We start from the raw sequence: 13,350 nt of genomic DNA, 5'->3' as shown, positions 1-13,350 counted from the left end.
CCCTCGCAGAGCCCTCTGCACCCCGCCGTGACCGTCCCCAGCCCCGGCTGTCCCTGCCCGTGACCGTCCCCAGCCCTGCCTGTCCCGGCCGTGACCGTCCCCTGGCCTCTCCTGCGACTCCACCACCCCCTCGATGGGATTTTTCCCTCCCCACGAGCGTGGTCACACTGCTGGCAGTGCCCCTCAAACCCCTCCTGAGCACAGATCTCAGTGCCAACCCCTAGGAGGGAGGAGGGCACTGTCCCTCATCCCGCCCCCAGGGTCACTGTCCCTCATGCTGCCCCCAGGGTCACTGTCCCCTCATGCTGCCCACACAGTCACTGTCCCTCATCCTGCCCCCAGGGTCACTGTCCCCTCACGCTGCCCACACAGTCACTGTCCCCTCATCCTGCCCCCAAGGGTCACTGTCCCCTCATCCCGCCCCCAGGGTCACTGTCCCCTCATCCTGCCCCCAGGGTCACTGTCCCTCATGCTGCCCCCAGGGTCACTGTCCCCTCATCTCGCCCCCAGGGTCACTGTCCCCTCATTCTGCCCCCAGGGTCACTGTCCCCTCATCCCGCCCCCAGGGTCACTGTCCCCTCATCCTGCCCCCAGGGTCACTGTCCCCTCACGCTGCCCCGGGGTCACTGTCCTCTCAAGCCCCCAGCCCCACCCTGCTCTGGGCACACGCTGGCAGCCTGTGGTCATGTTCTACCCATAATTCGCCCATGGCTGTTATGGGGCTGCAGGGGGATGTCCCCCCGTGGTGCCAGGCTTGTCACCGTGCCACCCCATCACTGCTGCCCTGCCAGGACCCCGCAGGGTGACACCCATCCACAGTGGGGATCTGGGGAGGGTGGGAGAGCTGAGCACAACCTGCAACCCTGACACGCATCGGAAAATGGGAATTTTCCACTTAACTGCCAGAGGGCAGGGATAGACGGGATATTGGGAAGCAATTCCTCCCTGGGAGGTGGGCAGGCCCTGGCACAGGGTGCCAGAGCAGCTGTGGCTGCACCTGGATCCCTGGCAGTGCCCAAGGCCAGGCTGGACAGGGCTTGGAGCAGCCTGGGATAATGGAAAGTGTCCCTGCCGTGGCAGGGGGTGGGACAGGATGAGCTTTAAGGCTCCTTCCAACCCAAACCAGTTTGAGATTCTGTGATTTTGAGGTCCAGTATAGAAGCTGATTTCACCTTCCCAATCTTTGAACATTTCCTGTGGTAAAAGCAAAAGAGTCCCTATGATCCCAGACTGCCAGTATCCTATTTAACCCCCTGGATTTGCCTCCTCCCTGCCCTTCTCCTGCTTCCCCGAGTCCCGTGAGCCAGCAGGTCTGGCTGCCGAGTAGGATCTGCCCACTGAGCACTGGGGCAGTCATCCCTGGGGCTGGGACGCCCCAAATCAGCACCAGGGGAGACATCAAAGATGCAAACCCTGCCCACAACACCACCCCCATCCCCCCAAGCCCATTTGGGAATCACCTGGCAATGCTCCCTCCATCCCTGCCCACAGCCTGAGAACCACCAAACCTCCTCCATCCCTGAATCCCTGAATCCCTTCACTCTCCATGTGCCCATCCTTCCCCACAGCCTGAGAACAACCAAACCTCCTCCATCCCTCCATCCCTGAATCCCTTCACTCTCCATGCCCCCATCCCTCCCCACAGCCCAGGAACAGCCAAACCCTCTCCCACTCCCTTCACTCCACTATTAATCCTGATGGCATCACTCCTGTATCCCCAAACCCCTCTATTTTTGCCCTCCCCTCATTTTTCCGTGGCTGCTCTCTTCCCTGGCAGAGGGAGGGGGTCTCCCCTGCATCCGTCTGGCACTCAGCCCCTGTCGCCAGGGGGGCATTAGCACCAGAGCTGCAGGGAGCTCCCCGGGGAGGAGTAAGTGGATCAAAGGGTTTTAGCAGCAGACGGCTCCCAGACAAATCTGGATCGTCTTCAAGGCAGCCACTTGCGGCTACAAATGCACTTTCTGCCTGCAGCTCCCGCAGCCGAAAGTTTCACACCGCCTTTAGTGCGTTTAACCCCTCGTCACTGCCGACCCCGCCCGGGGGGCCCTGCAGGAAGGGCTGCGCTTGTGCAGACACCCCCCAAAAAATGGGGTGTCCTGGGCCAGGCAGCCAGGCCAGCTCAGTCCCCCATCCCTGGCGCAGTGACAAGGGGGACACTGAGGCACAGGGTGGGGAGCAGCAGGGCAGTGTCCCGGGGGTACCTGCTCTCCATCCCCAGCCCCCAGGCAGTGCTGCAGGTGACAAACCCCCCCTTTGTCCCACCCCAGTGCCCCCAAAGCCACGCTGGGAGCAACTGGGGGAAGCAGGGAGAGGCTCTGCTGGAATCTGCTGCATGAATTATTCAGGATAATTGCTGGAGCCCCTGCTTCACTCTCCCCATGCAGGAGCAGGATTTGGGCTGCAGGGAGGGCTGGGGACAGGGAGGGGGGTCCCAGGGACCACTGCTGGCCCTGCCTCCCCGGGGTGTGTCACCATGGGGTGCCTCAGTGAGGCAGGAGGGGACCCCAGGACTCTGTCCCCTGCTGAGGAGCCACCTCAGCATCTTGGCTGGGGGGGTCCTGCCCCAGATCCCTGCAGCTGGGTACCTTACTGGGACACTGTTGGTTAAACTGGGAGCTTTGGGGAGCCAAACTGGGCCCCCTGCAAGCAGCCCCTTCCCAGCCCTGAACCCAACCCTGCACAGTCCATACCCCAAATCTGCCAGCCCTGCACCCCACATTCCATACCCCAAATCTGCCAGCCCTGCACATCCCACACCCCAAATCTGCCAGCCCTGCACCCAACCCTGCACAGTCCATACCCCAAATCTGCCAGCCCTGCACCCCACAGTCCATACCCCAAATCTGCCAGCCCTGCACAGCCCATACCCCAAACCAGCCAGCCCTGCACCCCACAGTCCATACCCCAAACCAGCCAGCCCTGCACCCCACAGTCCATACCCCAAACCAGCCAGCCCTGCACCCCAGCCTTCCCCCAGCACTGCACCCCACATCTCCCCAGCTCATTGCCCAATTCCCAGCTGTGGGGCCACCCCTGAGACCCCCACGGGCACAGAGAGGTGTCCCTGGCCTCGGGGATGGGCACAGAGGTACCTGCCCAGACCCCATCCTGGTGGTAACCCCATGTCCCCCCACGGTGGGTCCCCACCTCAAAGCCCCCCAGTCAGTGACAGCCTCAGCCCTGGCACAGGGGGCTGGCAGGGGCCTCCTGTCCCTTGGCTGGTGCACTCAGGCTCCAGGATGGAGGGAAAACACGAGAGGGTCAGCCAAAAAATCTGTACGGGGGTGAGCAGATCCTGCCGGGATCCCAGAACTGCCTGGCCTGGAATGGGCAGTGGGAAATCTCAGCCAGGAAGTCCTGGCACGTGGGAGGACACCTGAGAACATGCTGCTGGGAAAGTGGGAATGTGGGAATGTGGGAATGTGGGAATCCGGGAATCCTCACCCCATGGCAGCAAGGAACAGCAGTGCACCCCCAGAGCCATCCGGGATCCATCCCAAATACTGCTGCTGGTGTGCCATGGGGCCAGGGATCCCCCAGGGACACCAGTGACACCCCAGGCTGCCCCCAGTGACACCCCATAACCCAGAGAGCACAGAGGGGCCGGGAGCAGAGCCAGGCACATAGGGACTTGTGGGCACAGCGTCCCAGCAAAGGAACATCCCAGTGCTCAGAGTGCACTGGGCTGACTGGGAACCCCCCGAGGGGCAGGAGCAGTGCCCCAGCCTCGACTGCGAGGTGGGAGCTCTGCCAGGAGCAGATGTGTGGGGCAGAGGCAATGGGGTGGGTAGGGGGTTTGAGCAGATGTGTGGGGCAGAGGCAGTGGGGCGGGTATGGGGTTTGAGCAGATGTGTGGGGCAGAGGCAGTGGGGCGGAGATGGGGTTTGAGCAGATGTGTGGGGCAGAGGCAGTGGGGTGGGTAGGGGGTTTGAGCAGATGTGTGGGGCACAGGCAGTGGGGTGGGTATGGGGTTTGCAGCAGGGTTTTCTCTGTCTGGGGGTTCAGGTGCACAGGGGCAGCGGGTGCAGGAGGGCAGGAAGGGCAGGGGCAGGGAGCCCGGGCTGCAGGGTGTGGGGGCAGCATGCAGGGCAGTGTGCAGGTTTTGGGGGGCAGGGAGCAGAGATCAGGGAGCACACTGCACGCTGAAGGCAGGAGAGTGCAGCTCTGGGGTGCACAAGTGAAGGTTTGGGGAGCAGAGTGAGGGGTGCATGGCATGGGCAGCAGGAGCAGGACTGGGGGCAGGCTCAGGGGTGCAGGAGGCACATTCTGGGGTGCAGAGTGTGGGGAGCAAAGCATGCAGGGCAGGGTGCAGGATTAGGGCTGCAGGTTTGGGGAGCAGAGGGGGGGATGCACAGCACGGGGAGCAGGGGCAGGATAGTGGGTGCAGATTTTGGGGAGCAGAGTGAGGACTGCCAGGTGCAGTTTTTGGGGTGCAGGGTGACAGCACAGCCTTGCAGGGAAGCTCATGCCAACAACACAGCCCCTGCATGCCTGAGGCTGACATTCCTGCCGCTCCCAGCTATGCCCCCCACACCCCACACCCCACACCCCACTGCTGCAGGGCTGTGGGTGCCCAGACCTGCCCCGCCGTGCCCGGGCAGGCTGTGGTGCCCTGCCAGCCCTGCTGCTGTGTGCCAAGCCTGGCACAGCTCCCCGCTGCCACTGCGCCCGCCCCAGCCACGTCTCCAGCTGCCTGGCACCCTGTCCCCATTCCCTGCCCCATGCCCCATGCCTGGCACCTTGTCCCTATTCCCTGCCCCATGCCTGGCACCCTGTCCCCATTCCCTGCCCCATGCCTGACACCCTGTCCCCATTCCCTGCCCCATGCCTGGCACCCTGTCCCCATTCCCTGCCCCATGCCTGGCACCCTGTCCCCATTCCCTGCCCCATGGCACCTGCCTGGCACCCTGTCCCCATTCCCTGCCCCATGCCCCATGCCTGGCACCCTGTCCCCATTCCCTGCCCCACGCAGGGCTCTGCCAGCGCTGCCGCCGGAACGTGAGGCACAATGGGCACAACCACGAGGACACGGTGGGTCCCAGGGCTTGGGTGGGCACTGGGTGGTCCCCACGTGTGGGCAGAGGGTTTAGCATCCCCAAGGAAAGGGTGGCACAGGGAGGAACTCAGCATCCTCTGCCCGGTACCCGCAGTGCTGGGGGCACGCTGCCACAGCAGTCAGGCAGGAGCTGCCATCCTGCTTCTCCTATTTTCCTTAAAAATATGAAATGCAGCGGGAAGAGGAGCTACCCCCTGTCCCAGTCAGCTCCTGCCTTTCACCGGTGAGCTCCACTGCCACACACGCCTTCCCCACACGGCACCAGCCCAACAGGACCCACAATGAATCCCTGCGACAGAACAGAGCCGATTTTAACAACCAGCACCATCACTGCATTACACCTCGGCAAGGCTGTGAGCAAAACCCTGAAAAAGAAACTCCTTGTCTTGGCTTTTTTCTTTTCCCTTCAGCTCACAGGTAATAGCCAGGAATGGGCAAACCCTCTTTTAATGGACTCTTAATAATGCTGTAATTTCCCTTTGCACGGAAAGTTTTCCAAACAGTCAAAGATTCAAAACAAAGCAATGATTGTTCCTATTAGCATTAAATTCTACTCTGGGAGAGAGAATAAATCAAGCAAGGGGATTCAATTCAAAACAGAACTATAAAAAATCCAATAATGATTTTTTAATATTAATAAGAAAAATATATTGTTATGCACCCTTAGCATTTAAACTTCTAATCCAATCAGCGCAAAGTGCAGAGATAAATCACAGCCACGGAGGAGAAGGGAACAACCATCAAGCAGGCAGCAATAAAATGCTGTCTTACATCCCTGGGACAGGCATAGGTTTGACAGTCTGGAAAAAAAAAGCCAAAATTGATAAGTCTGTCGCTCCAGGAGCATGAGAATCCCTCCCCTGCATCCCACACAGACATTGCACCTGGGGCAGGGAGGCGAGGTGGCTCTGGGTGCAGGGAGGAGGTGATGGCCGGTGTCCTGGCTGCCCAAAGCCGGCCTGGCTGGGCAGAGATGGGCACCTGCCCATCTTCACCCTGCCAGGACCCACTCCCGCAGCCAGCAGAGCTCCAAGCGGCCGTGCCGTGGGGTGGGACTGCTGAAGGAGGGCACAGCAGGGACCCAAGCAGGTCACGGTCCCACTCTCCCATCGCTGGATATTCCCAGCCCTGCGCTATCAAACACACCCAACAGCCCAGCCGGGCTCCGGGCATGCCCCAAACCTCACGGTGCCATGGTGCCCGCTCCCCCAGCATCCACAGGGGTGTCCCCACACACCCCACTGCCCATCCCCATGTGGGGATGCCGGGCAGCCCTTCCCATCTGCTGGCAGTGCCCATGTGCGCTGCCACGCATCCCTGCGGGGCCGGAGCTGCCGGCTGGAACGCCAGCTTTGCCAGGATGACATTCCGGGAATGAGCCGTGCCAGGCTCCCCACGGCTGCCCCGTGCCACCCGCACTCAGCTCCTCAGGGACAGTGGCATCACCACCTCCCATCCCTGATTTTTGGGCTCCGGGGCCAGCAGCGAGCCGGGACGAGCAGCGAAATGCCACGCAGGGGGTTCAGAAAGGCTCAGCTCCCTCTGGGCTCCCCAAAACCCCAAAGCTCGGTGCGAGGGGGGGGAATGCCAAGCACCTGCAGCTGGCGGCCCCAGCCATGCGACAGCCAAGGACAAAAGCCATCTCAGCCGTGCAGGGAGTTCCCGGGCTGGCAAACCGCTGACGCCACCGAGCAGGGCGAGAGGGCGTTTGGGGACAGGGGCCGGACACGCTGCTCCTGCTCGGGAGCATCCCACAGCTGCATCCCCCCTGCTCAGGGGAGGGGGAAAAGGATTCGTCACACCTATTACAAGTCCAAACCTGACACATTTTGGGGCGTTTCTGCTCCGCTTTCCCTTCAGATGGTTTGGGCAGAGGGTTGGGGAGCAGGTGCCAGGCTCATCTGCAGGCTCACTGTCCCAGGGGCACCCTGTCCTAGGGCAGGAAAGCTGCCCCCACTGCCCTGCTGGCACCGTGCAATGTATTTTAAGGAAAAAACCAGGGCTGAGGCAGACACACATCCTCAGCCAGCCTGATGGATGCACTGAGAGCATCAGGCTCACGGGCTACTCCAGCCAGAGGGTTCCTGCAGGCTCAGCCCTCTGTGGGGCACCCCATGGGACACCCCACGTCCTACCACCCCCACATTGCCCCGTCACTCCTGGAGGAGATGCCAGCAACCCCTGGGGCAGCACAGTCACCAGTGCATGTGGCCAGGACTGGAAAGTGCTTGGGGCCCTGGAATGTGGGCAGTGCCACCCCTGAGAGCAGTGCCAGGCTTTCCCTTGGGGCTCCCAGCAGGACCGGGCACCCTGGCACGCAGCACCCATCCCCTGCGCATTCCTCGGGGGCCCCAGCAGCGCCGGGGCTGGGCATGGAGCTGGCACAGCCCCACAAAGACCCGTCTCCTCCGCACCCCAGGGCTGGCCTGGCTGCAGCCTCCTCCCAGTCCCGCGGGAGATGAGCCAGACTGCGGGAGACAGCGGCTGCCCCGAGCAGGGCGAGGCAGCGGGCAGTGCCAGCTGCAGGGCTGGGGGCTGTGGGCAGTGCCAGGAGCAGGGCTGGGGGCTGTGGGCAGTGCCAGCTGCAGGGCTGGGGGCTGTGGGCAGTGCCAGGAGCAGGGCTGGGGGCTGTGGGCAGTGCCAGGAGCAGGGCTGGGGGCTGTGGGCAGTGCCAGGAGCAGGGCGAGGCAGCGGGCAGTGCCAGGTGCAGGGCTGGGGGCTGTGGGCAGCGGGATGTGCTTCCCAGGGCTCACCACAGCCTGAGCACAGCCACCCCCATGGGGCAGGCGAGCAAAGGGGTTTTTGGAGAGAGGGGGGGTGAACTTTTGAACCCGCAGGCAGGAGATCGGTGCATTACCTTAACGCGAGTTAAAAATAACCGTCTCGTCTCTCGAAATGAGCCTGTCTGCAATTACAGCTTGGCATGTCTGCTCCGGAGCGTCCCCGCGCTGGCACCGCGCCAGGCGCCTGCCAACAACCCTTGCCTTTCTTCTCCTCCGTGCCACTGCCTCCTCTGCTCCTGGCGTGGTTTGTGTGCTTTGGAATCGGTGGCGCTGCTTTTGCCCCCGTCTCAAGTACATCAAAGGTGGCTGCTCAGTGCCCCAGCCTGGTCACCCCACCCACCCACCCACAGCCTTCAAAAGCCCCCAGTGCCTGCACCCCGAAGCACGGTCACCTGGTGTCCCCAAGGACATACTGTCCCCAAGGTCCCCGAGGCCCGGGGGACAGTGCCACCAGCCCACGCTGCCAGCAGGGAGGTGCAGCGGTCACCAGGAGCCAGCCCGAGGTGTTGGAGGGTCCCCTGACGAGCATCCTCCTGCAGGGCGTGGGCTGAGCGCGTGTGGGAGCCTGGCACAGGCACAGGCACACGCGGGGAACACGCAGGGAACACGCGGGGGAACATGTGAGGGAACACACGAGGGAACACGCGAGGAACACGTGAGGGAACACGCGCCCAGAGGCTGCAGGTGCCCGCAGCATCGCTGCCGCACCCCTGGGACCTGCCCAGCCCCATGGGCAGGTGCCTGTCAGCACCAGGGCACCCAGCCGGAGCCATCCCACTGCCACAGCATCCGGGGCTGTTTGGGAAACCTCCTCGGCCCCACAGGCCCCAGGGAGCAGGAGCTGGGCTGTATCCCTGCTGCATCCCTGCTGCATCACTGCGTACAAAGTGCCACCAGCCCCAGGGGAAAAGCCCAAGGGCCACCCCGCCCCAAGCCCTGCTGGGCATGGAGGGGTGCACGGAGTGGCACCGGGTTCCTGGGGAGGGGAAGAATGAGTCCCTTGCTGACAAAGCCACACAGACCCCAAAATCAGCCTCTTTCTGCTGCTGACACCCACCCCACAGGACAGCAGCAGTGCCAGGGGTGGACATCTCCTGGTGGAAGGTGTCCCTTTCCATGGCAGGGGGTTGGAACAAGATGATCTTCAAGCCCAAACCAGTCTGATTGTGATTCTGTGACACCTCCCAGCAGGCAGCAGCCGGGGATGCCCCGGGATGCTGGAGCATCCCTGCTGGGAGGGAAGGAACCAGCCTGCCTCGGGGGACCCCGGGCTCCCCGCCCAGCACCGGCTGCCTCCTCCTCCTCCTCCTCCTCCCTGCAGCGGGTGAAAGCGAGCTTTGTGCCGGGGCTTTCAGTTCCCCTGGCTGGCACCCGGCCAAGGCACCACATAATAATGAACAGATGCTGTCCAAAATGAGCCTCAGCGGCAGCCAGGCGAGCCTCCGCGTGTCCTTCCGTAACCCAAAGTGCCTTTCACCTCGCCACTAATCAGGCACCTTCGCTGGGAGCCGGCAAGTGTCGGGATAATTAAAGTGATGGGAGCCGGGAGCAGGGAGCCCACCGTGCTGGGGGCAGGGATGGGGGGCAGCTGCCTCGTGGGGTGCAGGGGGGTGTCAGGGTGAGGGGAGACCCACCCCCAGCTCCAGAGCATCCCCCCTGGGGAGATCCAAGGACACAGTGGCTGTGAGGTCTGGGATGAGCCCCAGGGATGGAGGGGGCAGCCCGGGGATGGGGGTCCAGCCATGCCAGCCCCTGCTGATGCACGGGGAGGGGACATTCACCCCCTCCCTGTCAATGCCCTGCAAGGACCCTGAGGTGACGAGTGTCCAACCCCACTCCTTCAGCCCCCCAAGGGCCTCCCACTGCCAGCAGCATCCCACAGAGGGAAGCCTGGCCAAGGAGCCCCAGCTGGCTCCCAAAACACACCTGGCACGACCCACAGCCCCCCCAAAAAAATATTTACAAGGCTTTTTCATCACAAAATCGATTTTCTAGCCCAGGATGCTGGTCCTTCTCTCACCCTAGCACCAGGAAACAGAGGCAGGGATGCACACAGGGATCCAGGGGGAAGGTGGTGAGAATGCCACGCTGCAAGCACTCTTCTAGTCCACAGGATCTTAACTGTAGTTTATATTCCAGTGGTTATTAAAAATAAAGGGGGGAGTAGGGGGAGGAAGCTAAGAGCAGAGCAAGCTGTTCATTTGGAGCCTTTCCCTGGGGTTTAATAAAGCCCCACTCGCTTCTGTAGTATCATTTTTATGCTATCATAAAGCCGGACCATTTAGCAGGTTTGTGTTACTTCAGCAGTTAGCGCTGCATGAGAAGCGATTCCAGAAGAAGGGAGAGAGGGAAAAGAAAAAAAAAAAATTAGAAGATGAAAACCTCCAAAAGGAGAGAGCAAAATGAGGTGGGAAGGAGGAAAGGGGATTCCTCACAGCCACAGCAACACTGCAGCACTTCGGGGGATGTGAGTGGGCTCCACCATCCCTGGGAGAAGCTGGGGACAGCTGGGGAGACCCCATGGTACCAAAGGGTCAGAGACCCCAGCCCTGCTCCCACAAGGGCATCCCGGGGGTGGGGACAGGAGGGCCAGGGTGGCTTATCCGGAGCGGGGTGGAGCTGGAGCAGAGGGGTTCCCCGAGGTGAAGCAGCTCCCCCAGCCCTGCCTGCTCCTGGGGCTCTCCCAGCCCCTCTGCTCCCAGCCCAGGGCAGCCTGGGGAGCACCGGGCTCTCGGTGCCGCTGGAAAAATCGCCTTATATGGCGAGGATGGGATCCGTGACCGAGCCCAGCCCGGCCCAACTGCCCCAAGGGGAGCCCCAAGTGGGGCCAAACCAGCACAAACGGGAGCCAGCCTGATGTGCACCCCCAGAGCGGCTCACTCCATCCTCCCTGTGCCTGCCCCGTCACTGCTGTGCCACCCCAGCGGCAGCACCCACGCCCCCGTGGCTCTGCCCTCCGTGACGGGATCCATCCCCATCGCTCTGGGCGCTGGGCTGGAGCCTCTCCAGCCACGCTGGGCAAGGCTCCAGAGGCACTGTCCCCATCCAGGAGGGCAAGGGCAGGGGGTGGCACCAGTGGGAGAGCCACAGAGCCAGGAGCTGCTCCCTGGAGGGATCCTCGGGGTGCCCAGCGGGACCCTCTGCCTTGGCCACAGCTCAGGGGTCACAGAGCAGCAGGGAGGGGCAGCAGCCTGGTACCCCAAACCCTGGAGCAGCAGTGAGAACTCTGGCCACGCTGCCACTCACACACCATTTCCACACCTTTTTCTGCCTAATTCGTTTCAGTTCTGCCCTGCAGGAGGACGGTGGCACTCGGCAGGGGGGTGTCTCTGCATGGCAGCCCCCAGCAGTCCTGACCCCCATGCCAGGCACCGACCCGGCAATAGAAACGAGGAGGAGGTGGAGGGAAGGCTGAGAAATTAAGGTTTTCAGCGCTGTCAGAGCCGCATCAAACAGGCATCCACCAGCTGATGGCTTGATTGTTATATTTTGGATGTCAAACCGGAGCAAGCCGAACCCTTTAAAATGCATCAGCGCCGCTGCCTTTCTGACGGAGGGTGTTGGTTTCCCATTAACAAGAGGAAAGCGTGAGCTGGAGCAGAAAACTTCAAGCGCTTTGGAATTGATAAAATAACAACTCCCTAATTAAGCAGAACTGTCAGTCAGCGGGCGCCCGCTGCCCTGCATCAGGGAGCAGCAGCAGCAGCTCCAGCTCCTGGTGCACAGCCCAACAAGCCGCCTCAGCCCGGGGGGGAATGCACTTCCCAAGGATCAGCAGCCAGAGCGACCCCACTGTGCTCCCATCACACCCAGCCAGGTCCCGGTCCTGGTCCCCGGCTGGCCATGGCCGAGGGGTTTGGGTTCTGTCCCTCAGTCTGCCTCACCGTGAATGATGTGGCTGTCCCTGGATCCCTGGAAGTGTCCAAGGGCAGGTGGAAAAGGGCTTGGAGCAACCTGGGATAGGGGAAGGTGTCCCTGGCTGTGGCAGGGGGTGGAATGGGATCAGCTTTGGGGTCCCTTCCAACCCAAACCATTCTGAGGTTCTGTGATTTTATGGAACTGTGTAATGCAATGCGCAGCCTGGTGGGGAAGGAGAGGCCCGACCCCAAAATGCAACTCCTGCCCAAAATGCAACTCCTGCCAACAGCCTCCCCTCTCAAGAGACAACCACCAGCCTGGGGCACACACTCCTGACGGACCACCAGACACCACTGCCAGCTGCACGCAGGGACGGGTCCACCTGTGAAGGTCCCTCCAGTGCTGGCACAAGGCAGAGAGGGTTTGGAGAAGTCAAGAGCGGGATTTGAAGTGCTCAGGGCTGGGTTGAACATAGCGCTGGGCACCCTGGTCTAGTGGAAGGTGTCCCTGCTCGTGGCAGGGGGTGGGATGAGATGAGCTTTAAGGTCCCTTCCAACCCAAAGCATTCCATGATCCTACAAAGTCCTGCCAGAGCAGCAGCACAGCCGATGCCCGTGGGCACTCTGGGCCCTCAGACCCCACCATCCTGCTCTGCCCAGCACGCAGAGGCTGTGAGGGAACAACCAGAGGAGCAGCCGAGACCTCCCTCCGACCCTGGCAGTGAAAAGCTGAAGCCCTGCCATGCTTCTCCCACGCCTGGGGCCACAGGGAAAACACTGCCCAGCGCCCTGGGGACACCCAGGGGAGGGGACACCCGGGGGCACTGGGGCAGGGGACAGCCAGGAGGGACCACGGGCGGTGGGGGAGGTGTTTAACCCCTGACATGCTGGTGCCTGATGAAACCATCACGCAAAGAGGGTCTCTGCTTCTTGCTCAGGCTGTTGCCAGCCCTGGCAGTGCCAGCCCCAGCTGGGCACTGGGCACTTGCAACACCAGGAGAGGCTCCAGGGCACCCCTGGGTGGGCAGGGGACAGCCCTCAGGGGGGTTCAAATCCCAGTGCAAAGCAGGGGCAAGGGAGGCTGCCAGGAGGGAACAGCCCCAGCAGTGCGGCGCAGGCAGAGCCACGGCAGAGGAGCTCCAGCCAGAGATGGGCCAGGAAAGGGGAGAGCACCCCATGACGGGGGGCACACAGGGGAGCCCACCTGAGCAAGCAGCCCCCAAAAACGAGCCTGGTGCCCAACAGCAGCTGGACTCTGAGCCTCTCCTCCCCCCTTGCACACCACGCAATGTGAAGCCCCCAGTGACACGTGTGACTGCCTGGGAATCCCTTCACTCCTGATCCCAGCCCTGCCAGCCCCCTGGCACATCTCCAGACCCCATCAGTGCATGTCCCCTGCTGTCCCCATGCTGTGTGAGCATTGAGAGACCCTTTCTGCCCAGGGCTGTGCAGGTCTCACCTCAGCTGGAGGTTGGACAGCCCCACACAGGCACCACCTCCTGCCACCTCCGCAGCCCTGGCACCCTTCCCGCACCAGGGCACACCAGCTGCCCTCAGCCCCCTCAGCAGGAGTGGGTGCCCAGCCTCCACACAACAGCAGCTCCTGGATACAGGTGCCCTATAGTCCAGCCCTCCTGCCCCAAAAGAGCCCAGT

At 62.4% G+C, this 13,350-nt stretch overlaps 1 protein-coding gene and 1 long non-coding RNA gene across 2 annotated transcripts in view; both read right to left on the bottom strand.

Annotated features, from left to right (window-relative positions):
* FOXO6 (forkhead box O6) overlaps positions 1-13,350 on the bottom strand; it is a 36,220-nt gene that overhangs the window by 21,373 nt on the left and 1,497 nt on the right. The gene's annotated exons all lie outside the window — the stretch shown is intronic.
* Positions 5,669-8,702, bottom strand: LOC140680473 (uncharacterized). The gene is made up of 2 exons (XR_012051803.1): positions 7,914-8,702; positions 5,669-5,856 (listed from the first exon to the last, which is right to left on the bottom strand). It is a non-coding gene; the product is annotated as an uncharacterized lncRNA (long non-coding RNA).

This window comes from Taeniopygia guttata, chromosome 23 (assembly GCF_048771995.1).
Source record: "Taeniopygia guttata chromosome 23, bTaeGut7.mat, whole genome shotgun sequence".
In the NCBI taxonomy this organism is placed as follows: Eukaryota; Metazoa; Chordata; class Aves; order Passeriformes; family Estrildidae; genus Taeniopygia; species Taeniopygia guttata.
Note: the sequence above shows the minus strand (reverse complement) of the source record. Positions and strands in the feature narration are given on the sequence as shown.